Source organism: Schistocerca nitens, chromosome 1, assembly GCF_023898315.1.
Source record: "Schistocerca nitens isolate TAMUIC-IGC-003100 chromosome 1, iqSchNite1.1, whole genome shotgun sequence".
Lineage (NCBI taxonomy): Eukaryota > Metazoa > Arthropoda > Insecta > Orthoptera > Acrididae > Schistocerca > Schistocerca nitens.
In genome coordinates this window covers 159,928,898-159,944,875 of record NC_064614.1, presented here as the reverse complement: position 1 = coordinate 159,944,875, position 15,978 = coordinate 159,928,898, and the positions used below count along the sequence as shown (strand labels likewise).

At 43.5% G+C, this 15,978-nt stretch overlaps 1 protein-coding gene across 2 annotated transcripts in view; it reads left to right on the top strand.

The window, feature by feature from the left end:
- LOC126244109 (PH and SEC7 domain-containing protein-like) overlaps window positions 1–15,978 on the top strand; it is a 485,533-nt gene that overhangs the window by 344,317 nt on the left and 125,238 nt on the right. The window contains exon 1 of one of the 2 annotated variants that reach the window (XR_007545375.1): window positions 10,051–10,120. The exons of the other annotated variant lie outside the window; for it this stretch is intronic. The gene's annotated coding sequence lies outside the window, so the exon portion shown is untranslated. Of the gene's footprint in view, window positions 1–10,050; window positions 10,121–15,978 lie in introns of those variants that run through there. 2 annotated transcript variants of the gene reach the window in all.

Below are 15,978 nucleotides of genomic sequence, written 5' to 3'. Positions count from 1 at the left end.
CAACAACGTTTCACCAGGCAACGCCGGTGAACTGCTGTTTGTGTATGAGAAATCGGTTGGAAACTTTCCTCGAGTCAGCACGTTGTAGATGTCGCCACCGGCGCCAACCTTGTGTGAATGCTCTGAAAAGCTAATGATTTGCATATCACAGCATCTTGTTCCTGTCGGTTAAATTTCGCGTCTGTAGCACGTCATCTTCGTGGTGTAGCAAATTCAATGGCCAGTAGTGTAGAAGGAAAGAATCACAAGGGTGGGATTTAAGGCGGGACATTATGCTGGATGTGGCAGTTCTGTCGAAATGAAGAGGATAACTGGTTAGCGTGTGGAACGTAGAGCTGCATCAAAACAACTCCCAATGTAGAGCAGTCTGTTTCTTGGTCTCCACTTAGCAGTTTGTCCTGTAAGGTATATCTGTTACTGGTGAAATCAATAGCTTTGTTACGGAAGCAAACTATATTGAGATACAGAGACATTGGCTGTCATTTGGTGTAGCTAGTTCCTCTGTGACTGTTCTCCGTCACAGGCCATAAATCTTTTGATCATTATTTGCTACTTCTGGGCTTTTCGAATTATCGTCCATTCGCAAGCAAGAATGTTTTGACGGTACCCACGCGAGCTTAAACTACGCTACTGTTTATCTTAATCTCGAGACCGTCTTATTTTATTTTTTTCTTTCATTACGTGTGTGCTAGAGATTGCATAGCATGAAATAAGAAAGGAAATGTAATGTTTAACGTCCCGTCGACACCGAGGTCACTAGAGACAGAGCACACGCTCAGATTAAGGAAGGATGGGGAAGGAAATCGGCAGTGCCCTCTCAAAGCAACTATTCGGTATTTGCCGTAAACGATTCAGGGAAAACACACAAAACTTAAATCTGAAAGGCCGAACGGGGATTTGATCCGTCGTCCTCTGAAATGTCGGTCCAGTGTGGTAACCACTGCGCTACCTCGCTCGGTTTGCATAGCCTAAATCTAGATTATCAATTCAAGCTGTAATTAATTACCCGTGGTCTAGGGGTAGCGTCTTTGATTCATAATCAAAACGTCTTCGGTCCCGGGTTCGATCCCCGCCACTGCCTAAATTTTGATAAATAATCAGCATTGGCGGCCGAAGGGCACTCTCTTGCCCTAGGGGTGGGAAATTGGCCCTAAAGGCGGAAGAATCAGCAATGATCAACGACATGAGGATGCAGAAGGCAATGGAAAACACTGCATTAAAGACACGTAACGTGTATCCACAGGACATGTGGCCTGTAACTGAAGAAGTGTCATGATGATCTCTCCATTGGCAAAAGATTCCGGAATAGTCCCCCATTCGGATCTCCGGGAGGGTACTGCCAAGGGGGAGGTTACCATGAGAAAAAGATTGAATAATCAACGAAAGGATAACGTTCTACGAGTCGGGGCGTGGAATGTCAGAAGCTTGGGCGTGGTAGGGAAATTAGAAAATCTGAAAAGGGAAATGCAAAGGCTCAATCTAGATATAGTAGGGGTCAGTGAAGTGAAGTGGAAGGAAGACAAGGATTTCTGGTCAGATGAGTATCGGGTAATATCAACAGCAGCAGAAAATGGTATAACAGGTGTAGGATTCGTTATGAATAGGAAGGTAGGGCAGAGGGTGTGTTACTGTGAACATTTCAGTGACCGGGTTGTTCTAATCAGAATCGACAGCAGACCAACACCGACAACGATAGTTCAGGTATACATGCCGACGTCGCAAGCTGAAGATGAACAGATAGAGAAAGTGTATGAGGATATTGAAAGGGTAATGCAGTATGTAAAGGGGGACGAAAATCTAATAGTCATGGGCGACTGGAATGCAGTTGTAGGGGAAGGAGTAGAAGAAAAGGTTACAGGAGAATATGGGCTTGGGACAAGGAATGAAAGAGGAGAAAGACTAATTGAGTTCTGTAACAAGTTTCAGCTAGTAATAGCGAATACCCTGTTCAAGAATCACAAGAGGAGGAGGTATACTTGGAAAAGGCCGGGAGATACGGGAAGATTTCAATTAGATTACATCATGGTCAGATAGAGATTCCGAAATCAGATACTGGATTGTAAGGCGTACCCAGGAGCAGATATAGACTCAGGTCACAATATAATAGTGATGAAGAGTAGGCTGAAGTTCAAGACATCAGTCAGGAAGAATCAATACGCAAAGAAGTGGGATACGGAAGTACTAAGGAATGACGAGATACGTTTGAAGTTCTCTAACGCTGTAGATACAGCAATAAGGAATAGCGCAGTAGGCAGTACAAAAAATGGTTCAAATGGCTCTGAGCACTAGGGGACTCAACTGCTGTGGTCATCAGTCCCCTAGAACTTAGAACTACTTAAACCTAACTAACCTAAGGACATCACACACAGCCATGCCCGAGGCAGGATTCGAACCTGCGACCGTAGCAGTCGCACGGTTCCGGACTGCGCGCCTAGAACCGCGAGACCACCGCGGCCGGCCAGTAGGCAGTACAGTTGAAGAGGAATGGACATCTCTAAAAAGGGCCATCACAGAAGTTGGGAAGGAAAACATAGGTACAAAGAAGGTAGCTGCGAAGAAACCATGGGTAACAGAAGAAATACTTCAGTTGATTGATGAAAGGAGGAAGCACTAACATGTTCCGGGAAAATCAGGAATACAGAAATACAAGTCGCTGAGGAATGAAATAAATAGGAAGTGCAGGGAAGCTAAGACGAAATGGCTGCAGGAAAAATGTGAAGACATCGAAAAAGAAATGATTGTCAGAAGGACTGACTCAGCATACAGGAAAGTCAAAACAACCTTTGGTGACATTAAAAGCAACGGTGGTACCATTAAGAGTGCAACGGGAATTCCACTGTTAAATGCAGAGGAGAGAGCAGATAGGTGGAAAGAATACATTGAAAGCCTTTATGAGGGTGAAGATTTGTCTGATGTGATAGAAGAAACGGGAGTCGATTTAGAAGAGATAGGGGATCCAGTATTAGAATCGGAATTTAAAAGAGCTTTGGAGGACTTAAGGTCAAATAAGGCAGAAGGGATAGATAACATTCCATCAGAATTTCTAAAATCATTGGGGGAAGTGGCAACAAAACGACTATTCACGTTGGTGTGTAGAATATATGAGTCTGGCGACATACCATCTGACTTTCGGAAAAGCATCATCCACACAATTCCGAAGATGGCAAGAGCTGACAAGTGCGAGACTTATCGCACAATCAGCTTAACAGCTCATGCATCAAAGCTGCTTACAAGAACAATATACAGAAGAGTGGAAAAGAAAATTGAGAATGCGCTAGGTGACGATCAGTTTGGCTTTAGGAAAAGTAAAGGGACGAGAGAGGCAATTCTGACGTTACGGCTAATAATGGAAGCAAGGCTAAAGAAAAATCAAGACACTTTCATAGGATTTGTCGACCTTGAAAAAGCGTTCGACAATATAAAATGGTGCAAGCTGTTCGAGATTCTGAAAAAAGTAGGGGTAAGCTATAGGGAGAGACGGGTCATATACAACATGTACAACAACCAAGAGGGAATAATAAGAGTGGACGATCAAGAACGAAGTGCTCGTATTAAGAAGGGTGTAAGACAAGGCTGTAGCCTTTCGCCCCCTACTCTTCAATCTGTACATCGAGGAAGCAATGATGGAAATAAAAGAAAGGTTCAGGAGTGGAATTAAAATAAAAGGTGAAAGGATATCAATGATACGATTCGCTGATGACATTGCTATCCTGAGTGAACGTGAAGAAGAATTAAATGATCTGCTGAACGGAATGAACAGTCTAATGAATACACAGTATGGTTTGAGAGTAAATCGGAGAAAGACGAAGGTAATGAGAAGTAGTAGAAGTGAGAACAGCGAGAAACTTAACATCAGGATTGATGGTCACGAAGTCAATGAAGTTAAGGAATTCTGCTACCTAGGCAGTAAAATAACCAATGACGGACGGAGCAAGGAGGACATCAAAAGCAGACTCGCTATGGCAAAAAAGGCATTTCTGGCCAAGAGAAGTCTAGTAATATCAAATGCCGGCCTTAATTTGAGGAAGAAATTTCTGAGGATGTACGTCTGGAGTACAGCATTGTATGGTAGTGAAACATGGACTGTGGGAAAACCGGAACAGAAGAGAATCGAAGCATTTGAGATGTGGTGCTATAGACGAATGTTGAAAATTGGGTGGACTGATAAGGTAAGGAATGAGGTGGTTCTACGCAGAATCTGAGAGGAAAGGAATATGTGGAAAACACTGATAAGGAGAAGGGACAGGATGATAGGACATCTGCTAAGACATGAGGGAATGACTTCCATGGTACTAGAGGGAGCGGTAGAGGGCAAAAACTGTAGAGGAAGACAGAGATTGGAATACGTCAAGCAAATAATTGAGAACGTAGGTTGCAAGTGCTACTCTGAGATGAAGAGGTTAGCACAGGAAAGGAATTCGTGGCGGGCCGCATCAAACCAGTCAGTAGACTGATGACCAAAAACAAAAAATTTAATTACACTGTGTAAACATGGATTTACATTAGTAGTACATAAATTTCTTGTGAAAAATGCACTGAAATTATCTTCAGACAACATAACTTGTCCGAAAATCAATATATGATGCTGTTCCCATGTCGTACTGTATGCGCACTTCGATGGTCCATAGATTTACCATAACCGCCAATATTGACAGGAAATTTAAGGTAGATACTCAGTAATTTATTTGTCTATGGATCATTTCTGGTGGATCGCTTTTATTGACAGTGATTGGAGGAAGACAATAGCTACTTGGCACGTACTGGCTTGTTGGCGCTTTTTGCGGAGTTTGATCCCTCGGCGGCCGAACTTCCACTAATGGGGAACTCCCGGCCCACAAGCCGTACGCTCATTTCTATTTTGCGGAGTCGGATGACATGTAAACGCAGCAAAATGGTTGAAGAATCTTCGAGGATTCCAGAGGACGAAGTTGACAGGTACAAAACTTGGTGAGTAATAATTACGTGCGAGATTCAATGTGTAAATGCAGTTCACATACCAGTAGCAACTGTCATACTGGGTAGCAGTAAGTATTGGAGCGTGCTTTCACATTGTCTGACATGAGTTGCGATGTGAATTTGGTGACTCCCAGGACAGAGAAAGTCACCTGTTTGCCTCAGAACAGACAGAGGGAGAGGGAGAGAGAGCGCCGGTGTCCAATCACATGTCGAAGTGCGAGTCATTTCTCCGTAGTGTTACCACAGGAGCGGCAGGTTTCTCACACTGATCATTCTGCCAAAACATTGTTTGTCTGGCGTGACTGTGCTGTCAGTGCGGATACAGTGTCACTTCATCTCAACACAAGTTATTTAACTCCCGTCGCCGTTTCTTAGTGCGACACATTTTTAAGTGTGTGTGTGTGTGTGTGTGTGTGAGAGAGAGAGAGAGAGAGAGAGAGAGAGAGAGAGAGAGAGAGAGAGAGTTTGTCGCCCGCAGGCCGCCAGTGATTTCGGAACTCGGGCCACTACAGCTGAGGTGGACTGACGAGCCTGCACTGACGTCAAGTGCATCTCAATTAATTAATCCGCGAGCCATGGCGGCCGAGTTTATCGGGATGTGCGCCGGAGCGAGGGCGCGTAAAATCCTTGTTTGGCGGCTCGCGCGGCCGTGAAGCGCGCTTAACGCTCCGCGGGGCGGAGGCGATCGCACACAGGCCGCCTGCGGGTTTGGACGACCCGCGACCGTCCTCTGGCCCCCGCTACCAAACAAGTGTTTCTCCTCGCGAAACGTCACGGATACACCTCTGGCCTGAACTGTACCCTACACACTGCGGATTAAACGACTGTCTGGACCGTCGGTGCACTCCGTGTCTTGCATTATCTGAAAAGAGTCGAATTTGCGATTCATTGGATCACAGTAAGCTATTGCCCAACTGCTGTTTTGTCCGGCCTATTGAAGAAGAGCAGCTTTATGTGCCGCTGCGAGCCGTAACCTTTTGCGTGATACCCGATCCAAAATGTCCATTACATGCAGTATTCGCTCGGAAACTGGTTGAGATGAATGAACCGTGGATTGATTTTGAAAGAATATTCGTAAGAATTTATTTACTGTTAATGTTCATCAAGAATATTAACACATTTAATCACACTATGTAAGAATGGAAGTAGTTGCCAGGGAGTACCTGATGAAATCATAAACAAATTCCTTTTTAACAAATGGTAATTTATTCACTTTAATGGTGCCTAAAGCATTTTTTTTAAAGAAACAAATTTAAAATTATAATCACAAAGCACCCTCTAAATATCAAGTTACAATTTATTCAGAGGCAGAAAGAAACAAATTTTTGACTGTATGGGCTTTTGGGCTGAGAACCTTGCCGCTCCCTTTTGACACGTACGTAGTTACGACCCCTCACAACAACCTCTGAAAGACTACACTGGTGCAAATCTGCAACACACCAGATTACTTTAAATTAAAAGTTTTAAAAATTCATACAATCACACAAACTATGCACCCCGTAGGAGGCATGGAAATGGTACAAAACACTAAAATTAAAATATTAACTTTACCACCGAAGGTGCAACTTGATTTTAATTTCTAAGAAAAGTGTTCGGTGAAAGCGTGGCAACTTTATCTACTAAAATTACAATTTAAATAAAAGCTCATGAAATGCAATCTTATATAAAATTAGACAAGGTTGGCCAAACAAGTTAACATGCTCTACAGTACACAGATACGGCATCTCAAGATGATAGGCAAGATCAAAACAAATTTCAGGCATTAGGCCGTTACACTCGAAGTTATAAATTCGTTAACACACCAAATCCGACAAACATGACAGAGGCTGCTCCGAACGACAGACAGGCACTAACTGCCTAACAAATGCGGACGAGAGACAGACGAGCAAGCTGGGGACGAGACTGACCAAGAAAACAAGTAGATTTTAACAAGAATAAATCACAGAACGTATCACTAATCACTTAACTTCTAATAAACTGCGATTTCTCGAGAAGACCTGGCGAAGCCCCCCAAATCGCTCTCCCGAACCGCTCGCTGCTAGCCGCTTCAACGGACGCAGGAAGGCGCGCCGATCTCCCGTCTCACGGCGTCGCAGCTCGCACCGGCCAGACCGATGTCGTGGGTTGACTCCTGTTGTTCTCGTGTCGACCGCGAAGCCACTACCCCTCGCTATAAGGCGCGGCCCACTTGACTCACGTGGAGACCTCAGATGTGCCGACGCTCAAGACGGACAAGTCACCTTGTGTCTCTGCTTCACACTACGCGCTGCGGCGCGCTCTTCAAAACAGCAATTTTTACAACGGCTCAATGAACATGCAGTCGCCGGCAGCAACGATTCCTGTCTAGTTGAATATCGTTGATAAGGCGTGGCACTAGACTACAGTCCCTGTCTGTTCGGATCTTTTTTCTGCCATTGCTCATAAAGTCATAACCGTCTTTCATTGCTGCGCGTAGTACACCTTTTCTCGTAAATAGACTATAAGAAACAGTAAAAAAAAAAAAAAAAAAAAAAACACGAAGGCATTATCGGAATGGTACGGAAATCGGTAGATGTGATGTCATGTACAGACAAACAGATGATTACAATTTCAGAAAAATTGGATCGTCTGGAGACGCTGCGGAGACAGCGGTGGGATATCAACCTGACTGTCGCCCTCCATACGGCCCGACAACCGGGTGTGGTGGTCTGGGGTGCCTTTTCATTTCATAGCAGGATCTCTCTGTTCGTTATCTGCGGCACCATTACAGCACAGCGGTACGTTGATGATGTTGCCCTTCATAACAAGCCAGCCTGGGCACACACTTCAGCAAGATAATGCTTTTCCGCACTTGGCGAGAGTTTCTACTGCTTTCTTCATGCTTGCCACATCGTGCCTTGGCCGGGTCTCTCCTTATTTGAGAACGTTTGGAGCGTAATGGGCAGAGCCATCCAACCAGCTCTGGTTTGTGACGATCTAACGCACTAATTGAACAGAATTTGGCACTATCCCTCAGGAGGCCATCCAACTACTCTGTCAGTGCCAAGCCGAATATCTGCTTGCATAAGGGCCAGAGGTAGACAATCGCGCTACTGACGTGCTCAATTTGTGCAGCTCTTTCTCTCGAATAAACTGACCAGTTTTTCTGAAATTATAATCATTTGTTTTTCTTTACATGAACATCATATATACCGATTTCCGTCCCATTCAGATAATTTTCGTAGTCCCTCGTTTATTTTATTTATTTATTTAGCTTTTTTTCTTAGAGTGTACGTTGGACAGCCCTGGTTGATACACCAACACGGTGTAGTCATGGACACGTTCAAACACGAAAGTTCCATTGTCATCTCTTACCTACGATTTTAGAGTTCTGCGCCCAGATGTTCTCCCGCTGGGTATGTCTTCGAAAGAATGTCAACATAAAGTTTTGTTGCCGTCCCGTCTTCAGTTGCGCGTGATGATATGTTGATGTTTTATGTCAGGTCAGTCCGTGTACAAACAAATTTTATCATGACATACGCGTAACCGTGTCGCCTTTTTTAAACGCGTCATCAGTGGCAAAGTGTTCAGATGCTGCTTTACACATGTTCTCGCTCTAGTTTCAGCTGTTTTTCTGCCTTCTGTCATTTGAAATTTCATTAGCACAGCACTAAGAATGTGAACCCTCTGTTGCCGGCCGCTGTGGACGAGCGGTTCTAGGCGCTTCAGTCTGGAACCACGCTGCTACAATGTCGCAGGTTCGAATCCTGCCTCGGGCATGGATGCGTGTGATGTCTTTAGGTTAGTTATGTTTAAGTAGTTATAAGTCTAGGGGACTGATGACCTCAGATGTTAAGTCCCAAAGAGCTCAGAGCCATTTGAACCACTGTTGCTGAGAGGTTGTATCGGCCCGTACCCATATAGAAGAGGTTCAACACCCGCCATATTTCCGAGATTTTTTCACAAATTAAGGGAAACAGGGCAAGTTGTAGTACAGTTCAACAATTGAGGTGCTGGATCCCTAACCTGGACGAGGCAATGCTCGCTTCAATCAGTACTCAATTATTGCAGGAAAGTAACACGAGGACAGCATCTACAGCTCTACAGTCTCGAACAGTCAGAGGGTACAGAAGATAAGGAAGACGTTCGTATGAAAAAGGATTTATAACAACTATGCCTAAAAAGGAAAGTTCAGGAAAACAGCCGAAGGTGTATAAAGAACAATACAAGAACGAATAACGATAAGCTACTAATGAAAATTGTAAGGTATGAAACAAGAGGGGCGAGTATCGAAGCAGATAAAGAAGGCGATGGGTAACCCAAACTGAAATGTTGCCAGAGGTGATTGTGAAAATTGAAACACTCTTCTAACCACAGACTGAAATTTATTCTAACGAAATTTTGCACTGCAGTGCCTGACCATAACAGAGAGGAATTGTATTATTACAAAAAACTACTGGTCATAAATTTTGAAGCGGATATAATGCGCCACTGGATACACAACCAAATGACAATGTCCTCTATCGCAGTCTTTAAACGTTGAAAGTACATACCCAAACTGCTGTATAAACTAACAACCGACATGAAGTTGCCTGTATAGTTAACATACGAAATGCAATAGATTAACTAAAGTAACTACAGATAAATGTGTTAACAGAGTTTCTCCCTGTCTACATATCAAAAATGGTTCAAATGGCTCTGAGAACTATAGGACTCAATAGCTGTGGTCATCAGTCCCTTAGAACTTAGAACTACTTAAACCTAACTAACCTAAGGACATCACACACACCCATGCCCGAGGCAGGATTCAAATCTGCGACCGTAGCAGCAGCGCGGCTCCGGACTGGAGCGCTTAGAACCGTCTACATATCCCCCGCGAAGGCATTTTCTGTAGCAGTTATTGATGCAGTATTGGATAACGCTGTACAAGAGCCTAGAAGCGAGTAGTCCATCCTGCCTCCTAATTTCCATAGCCGTTAGTACATGTCAAGAGGGGAAATTGGATTTCGCTTAGTTGACTAGTATTGTCGTGCCTGCGAGTTCTGTAAGTGCAGGCGATAGCGGTAGTCATGTTATATGTAACACTGGTATTTGCGTGTACTGAAGTGAAGACATGTTTTTCTTTCTTTGTTTTCAGGTAAGCGTCCCTGGACCAAACGTGTGCGCTCTCCCCGGTCTTTTGACAGCAGCGATGCTGCGCCCATGTGTGAGTGGCTGCAATACTCCATCATTTCACCAGTAACTTGATTAAAGAAAAAAAAACCGCTAACTGCACACGGATAATTTTTTTTTTTACAATTTCAACATTACCTTTCAGTAACTAGTTCAATATTTGAAAATACAATATTTTTAAAAGTAGTACACCAAAACCCGCCTTGACAAAACCCCCACAACCCATCACTTACTGAGTTATCCGCGTACGTGAGTGAGCGACAATTAACGACTTTGAGAAAAAATTGCGGAAGTCGCTAGAATTTGAATAGTTTTCAAATGTCATTAATTTGTAAAATAAAAAAAAATAATATGAGTAAAAATAATATACATTCTCCTACTATTTTGGACATACATGTAAACATATTTTCCATAATTTCGCGCAGTCGCTGTTAGGCTTCACCATGTCTGCATAAAGGTACGCTTTCAGATACTCGCACACTCATAAGGCCTCCATCTACTAAGACGCATTGTGCCAAAAATAAATTAAAAATAGCTCCAATCTCCCAGGTTCCGACCACGATTTTCAGATCTTCCCCTGGAACTTTCATCCCTATATATTCCCACTTACCTCTAGAATGAACCGAGTTCTCAAATTGCGCCCTGTATTACGACAAAGGATGGTGAAATGCAATAACTGTTGAATGTATAATATCATTTATTTGTTCAGCTCTGTGCCAGAACATCACTGCTTCTGTTTATCATTATTGAATGCGGAACTTTACTTTTGTTATGTTGCCTACTGAAACACACAATACTGTCGTTCTGCTACTGTATGTTCTTACTAGATAACGAAAGAAACTAATGAAATATAATTTATATATGTCCTAGATAGAAAAAAGAAGCTAATGAAATAATCAATTACTAAAATATATGTTGAATAATAAAGTAAAGAATTACGAGAACTGTGTGAAAAGAATGATGTTGTTCTAATTTTGTTTTTATTTTGTTAAACGTATACTCTTAAAGTGTATATAATTTCGTCAAATATTATCCTGAAGTGGTCGCTGAGTAGTCGTAATTAGAGGCATTGAGAGTCACGAAATTTCGTCAGCGACGCATGCTGTATCAGAATTCTGTGTAAGGGACCCAGAAGTAACTGAAGTGTTTCCTGTTCAGGGTAATTTTGTTGTTGCTCTTCTGAGGAACTATCAACATCGAACTGAGAAAGTATGAGGTTAAACAGGATATCAAGATGATTATAAATGACAGCAGTTATTGAGTTGGAATCACTTGAGAAAATTTAGAGAACGGGTATTTGCAGTTGACTGCAAAACGTACATTTTGCGTAAGGACCCCGAAGAAAAATTAGGTCCCTTGTAGACGCCTATAGACAGTCGTTTTTCCTTCAATCCATTTGCGAGTGGATTACAAGACGTAATGACTAGTAGTTCTACATTGTACCTTCCACCATACACCATACCGTGGCTTGTGCAGTGTAATGTATATGTAGAATTCATTTGATACTCATATTATGTTACACGAAGTACGAAAAATTATAATGGCAGAGCCTCCAAACAATTTTGATACGGTCTCATGAAAGTACACTTACTCTGTGTGTTACAAAAGAAAAAGTCACGTGGTCAAAAACTTATGTTTTTAAGAAATGAAGGCAGTGAAAGTAAATAAGCTAAATCTTTGAACAATTTTTTTAAAACATTTCAGCCGAGAAAGATAGCTAATTGTCCATATTAAAATCAGACAAAGCATAATAGTGCCTTGTAATAAAGACCTGGAAGATGAGTGTATGAAGCAAATACAAGCAATATCTAACTGCAGTACATATGTGACCATTGTGTTGGTAGTGCTTCCTGTACTTAGATTTGGCCACTGGTGAGATATTCCTTAGTTACTTGTGCATGCATTTCCATCAGTTTGTGCACGATGTAGCAGTGCAAACTTTTTCAGTGCAAGTCTCCATTACGTTAATACGTACAAATCTCGAATTAGAATTGATCTGGGACACGTCAGACTCTGCCTTGTGTGCTTTATTCTCAGTTAAGAGGATCAGAATCAGGGTCCGTGTAAGTGGCGCTACTTTATATCGTTGCAAGAACGTGATCTGGATCGACCCACGAGCCACAGATACACCGTGCCCTGCTTTCGAAAAACCGGAGCAGTCTGAGTGCTGCAGTGGAGAAATTGGTGACGAATAGGAATCTGTGACAAATCTCTAACATACGACCTATATGGCAAATACGTAAACGTTGCTGTGGAAAAAGAACACCCGCCGTCACGCTCTTACCTCTCGCTTCTAGCAACGACAGCTGCCTCGGGTCCCTACAATGTCTATTTCATGCTGCGGTCACGCTTGTTTGCAACTCTTTCCTACACATCTATCGCAACCGAGCGAGGTGGCGCAGTGGTCAGACACTGGACTCGCATTCGGGAGGACGACGGTTCAATCCCGCGTCCGGCCATCCTGATTTAGGTTTTCCGTGATTTCTCTAAATCACTGCAGGCAAATGCCGGGATGGTTCCTCTGAAAGGGCACGGCCGACTTCCTTCCCTAATCCGATGAGACCGATGACCACGCTGTCTGGTCTCCTTCCCCAAACCAACCAACCAACAACTATCGCACTAGCGACGATCGGCGCCGCCTCATTGTGTTAAACAGCCTATGATACATGTGTCTGGACTGTTTAGAGACCTCGAGTGTTCTGTGGGTGAGTAAATATTTAGTCAGGAAGTGGCTGTGTAGCTCGATTTTGAAGTGCCAGATTACAGATCCAAAGGTCTCGTGTCCTAGGTTTCTTTCACCTCTGTTGTCCACCACCGTAGCTGAGTGGACAGCGCGCCGGCTTGTCATGCCGAGGGACCCGAGTTCGATTCCCGGCGGGGTTGGAGATTTTCTGTGCTCAGGGACTGGGTTTTGTGTCGTCTCCATCATCGTCATTTCATCCTCATCGACGCGCAAGTCACCGAAGTGGCGTCACCTCAAAAGACTTGCACCAGGCGATCAGGTCTACTCGCCGGGAGGCCCTCGCCACACGACATTTCATTTCACCTCAGTTAATGTGAAAAACAAGTAGTTGTACCAAGTTTCGGAGTCCACATTACAGTGTTTGTCTCGCCCCCTCCCCCGTAATTGGCTATAGACTACATACCACCTCCAAAAATTACACCGTGCATAGTAAAGCAATGTTGTGGTGAAACCATCCTTCTAGTTGATGACTGGTGAATACCTTTCAAATTTGTATAAAATGATTGATGTATAAAGCTCTATTGAGTTTTTGGTTGAAAACTGATGGTGGTGGTGGTGGTGGTGGTGGTGGTGGTGGTGGTGGTGGTGGGGGGGGGGGGAGAGGAGGAGGAGGAGGAGGAGCATTGAGACCAATTACTTAATTTCAATCAGTTTTTGAAGAGAAAGTATCATCGTTTCGAAATTTAAATTGTAATGATAAGTGGGTTAAATATTTCATTTACAACAAACATGAAAGCTTTCAATTCAGAACCGCGTTTTCCTTGACCGACTGTCGGTGTATGTCTTAGACGTGCCTTTTACTAACTGCAACCCAACGGTCAAATGAAATGTAACATATTAAATATTGGCTTAGTGATGGGCATTATGTTACTTGAATTCGCCGGCCGGAGTGGCCAAGCGGTTCTAGGCGCTACAGTCTGGAATCACGCGACCGCTACGGTCGCAGGTTCGAATCCTGCCTCGGGCATGGATGTGTGTGATGTCGGTTTAAGTAGTTCTAAGTTCTAGGGGACTGATGACGTCAGAAGTCAAGTCCCATAGTGCTCAGAGCCATTTGAACCATTTGTTACTTGAATTCAATTTTAAGAATGTAATTTGCTCAGCAATTTATTATCATGTTCAAAAGCAAGTGCAGAGGTATCGAATGAGGTTAATTAGTCACATAAATATGACCAAAATTCTGAGAAAATTAGTGATATTTGCCTTTACAAAATGGTTCAAATGGCTCTGAGCAATATGGGACTTAACATCTATGGTCATCAGTCACCTAGAACTTAGAACTACTTAAGCCTAACTAACCTAAGGATATCACACAACACCCAGTCATCACGAGGCAGAGAAAATCCCTGACCCCGCCGGGAATCGAACCCGGGAACCCGGGCGCGGGAAGCGAGAACGCTACCGCACAACCACGAGCTGCGGACTTTGCCTTTACATTTAATGAAAACAGTTGACCTCTAAACTTCGCGAACCGCAAACTTACGGAAGTGATTCTGAGAGAGACGCATTGTTTGGAGACTAATAGTTGAACAGTAGTAACAGGTCTAGCAACGGACATTTGGTCAGCGGTTTTCTTCCAGAATCTAAACACATCTTCTGCAATATCCTTCTTTATAAATTCACCCTCCGTGTAACGTTTCTTTCGTAGTGTAACATTTAAAGTCCGGACGAAGTCAGCCTAAATTATTAAATGTTTTCTGCGTTAACATGGACGCACATCGTCTGCCCAAAAAGATCGGAGACTGATTTTATTCGTGGCACGTTAGCGACGTCGACGCGGGAACTACGGTGGCAGCTTTAACTAACACCTGTAAAGAGCGGATATCCAATCGAAAAAATGTTCAGATGTGTGTGAAATCTTATGAGACCTAACTGCTAAGGTCATCAGTCCCTAAGCTTACACACTACTTAGCCTAAATTATCCTACGGACAAACACACACACCCATGCCCGAGGGAGGACTCGAACCTCCGCCGGGACCAGCCGCACAGTCCATGACTGTTGCGCCTCAGACCGCTCGGCTAATCCGCGCATATCCAGTCGACTGAACAGTGTTAAGTAGTGGACATACGTCCGTAGTGTGTCAACGTCGTTGTCACAGATCACAATGGAGTAAGTGTTCAAGGCATCCCCTAGAAGAAGTTTGTCCGTCACACCTTGACTCCCGAACAAAAACGACCCGTGGACGCCTGCCGCGTCTTGATTGAAATATAAAACGCGGACACGTCTTCTCCCGAAAAGTCGAGACTTAAGGTTATTAAGACAAACCTACCACAAAACGACAAAGTGCAGAAATTCACATGCAGGGTCGACGCTTTGACGACGTAACAGACATCCCAGCCAATGTGACGCACGAATTGAACAGAATCCCAAAGGACTCACGTGACAGTTTCACACGGTTCTAAAACTACAAATATGTTACTTGCTACGCAAGTGAGTAAATGATTGCTAACTGCCGTTTGTGGCATAGTCAAAGCGAAGAATCTTGCGTACGTGTAGCATTTCAAAATTTACAAGAACCCCGCACTAGAACGAGGCAAGAGCCAAATACGGTTCGCGAGCTGCATCGTGGCTACCCCTGTTATATAAAATACATCACTTTCATATTCTTCTTCATGCTTCAGGGCCTTCGACCTTGGTGATGTAGCCATCTTCTCTTTGGTGTTTCCACTCTGCAGAACAGAACACCGTAGGAGTCAAGGCTCATAGCTCTAGACCGTGCGGCTGTGCTAGAATCGTAGTTAGAGGCATGCGCGGTTGTTGCTTTGAGTCAAGAGGGAGTGGCACCATTTTGAGTTTACAGCGTGTTGCGTATGCTGTTAGCGCTTCCTTAAAGCGGCGAAGTTGATTGAAAATCCCGCTGCTTGTGAGATTAAATATGTAATACATTCTTCTGAATTAGAAGAATACTAAACCATTCTGTGTTCATCGATACATTTGCGAGGTTTACGTAGAAAATGTGATGAACGATTCATTGGTGAAGAGGGGGGTCAGACGGTTCAGTGAAGGATGTGATGAAGTGCACGATGATGAACGAAATGTTGTCTATGTTTGGTTAATGTTGTGTTGGTTCGTGTAGTGGAGGAACTCGTAAAGTAAAACTGTAAGTTTGCAATATACTGTGGTTCTAAGAACTTTCCACGAATTTCA